Source organism: Nuphar pumila, chromosome 4, assembly GCF_984573655.1.
Source record: "Nuphar pumila chromosome 4, dmNupPumi1.hap1.1, whole genome shotgun sequence".
NCBI lineage: Eukaryota > Viridiplantae > Streptophyta > Magnoliopsida > Nymphaeales > Nymphaeaceae > Nuphar > Nuphar pumila.
In genome coordinates, this window is record NC_143252.1 from 119,022,571 (window position 1) to 119,024,697 (window position 2,127).

Below are 2,127 nucleotides of genomic sequence, written 5' to 3' on the forward strand. Positions count from 1 at the left end.
CAAACTATAGGACCTAATAGGGCAGAACAAGAAAAGTGGGCCTCATATGTTCACTTTATATATATATATATATATATATATATATATATATATATATATATATGAGTAATTCGTTGGTTTTGTCCCGTTTTCTTCTTTTGTCCCCTTAAGTTTTTGGTATTTTTTCCCACATCTAACACCATAGATGGGATCTATAGGTTTTGTTTAGTGAGAACTGGCTTTCGGATAACCGGAATTTGACTTTTATAAAGGTTTTTCTCATGATCTAAAATCAATGGTTATGAAGGCATCAATTTTTTCTGGCTTATAAAAATATATTTTTCTATCGAAAAAACATGACCCAAGAGTCGATCTCCACTAAATCAAGCATGCTAAACACATCTAACAGTTCAAATCTATCATAAAACACTTCAAACTATGAGGCCTAATGGGGCAGAACGAGAAAAGATGGCTTGTTCATTTCTCTCTCTCTCTCTATATATATATATATATAGTCACTAGAATATGATAACTGGAAATATGAGAACTAATGTGTGAACTGATTTTTTTATTCTTTTCTCTTGAATCTAACTGTACGGATGTTATCTACATGCTTGGTTTCATAAAAACAAGCTCTTGAATCATCCAATTTTGATGCATAAATGAGTTTTTAAGGCTTTAAAATCAATGGATCATATTCTTCATAAATATTTAAGCTTTCAAAAATCATATTTTTGCATCGAAAATACTCGATCCAATGGTTAATTCCTAGCAAATTCATCATGCCAAGCACATCCACATGATTTGCAAAAAAAGTGTTGAAAATGCCCATATTTCCAGTTCTCATATTCTCTCTCTCTCTCTCTCTCTCTCTCTCTCTATATATATATATATATATATATATATATATATATATATATATATATATATATATATATATATATATATATATATATAAAGACCTGATCTGCTCTCTGTCTTTAACGTATTTGTTTACAAGGAAAGAACCATCATGCACAAGAAAGGCAACGAATCCTTTTTTTACAAACAATAAAAAATGAACCTTACTCCCATGAATTACCAAGCATCAAAATCTCCATTATTATGATGCATCAATCAATAAAGAAAAAACGAAGAATGAAAACGAGAGGAAAAGGTGAAAGAAAGTTATAATGAATCAGAAATGATCATGAATATACAGGATGGGAGAAGCTTATATGCTCTAACAATTAATTAGCGTGGAGAAATCACTTTTGGCTTTTCTTTTGGCGCAGTCTCTTCATCCACTTCTTTATCCGAGCAGAAGCAGAGGATTTGGAACTACCCTTGTTCTTCTCATCATCTGTTGCATTTTGTTTGGTAGTTGGTGGAGGTGGTTCTGATGAAAAAGGTCCAGCAAATGTATCCCATTGATCTGCCCATGACATCCCACTTGATGAATTGCTTCTTTCCATCGAGTTTCACAATCTCTTTCTCTCTCGGCTGGTTGTCAGAAATAGCCAACCATCCCAAGTTTACCTTTCGTTCTTAGTCGTGATTACCTTCCCAACAAGTTTTAGAACTCTCTCTCTCTCTCTCTCTCTCTCTCTCTCTCTCTCTCTCTCTCTCTCTCCTGGCTGGTTGTCAGAAATAGCCACCCATCTAAAATTTTCCTTGGTCTTAGTTGTCATGACTACTTACCGCCACATGTTCTTAACGAATAGGCACTGATTTTGAACCGTATGTACGTAATGATATATTTAGATTGTTTAAATAATTAATTCTACAAAATGAGACATGTAATAGCAGCTTATGCCATCCATCATAAATAAATAATGAAAATATATGGTGGTTGATTATGTACCATGATACGAAACCGTGTTACATACTTTTGTTTGTGTAGATCTAGCCTTGAAACACAGTGATCAATTTTTTTTTGTAAGATCGAGATTCAAAACCTAGATGCATGTTCTTAAAATCGATATCATTAGAACTTCAATATCTCCTTAAATGCTCATAAAACCACTTAAATGGTCTCAAACAGTTTAAATGCTTTAAAACCGAAAGCATAGTTGAAAAACTAGGCGAGTCAAACTTGTGATTCGGCCAAATTGACTAGTATAGGTAACAAACCGAGTAAAAAAAGTAGGTAAATTCGGTTTAAAGAAA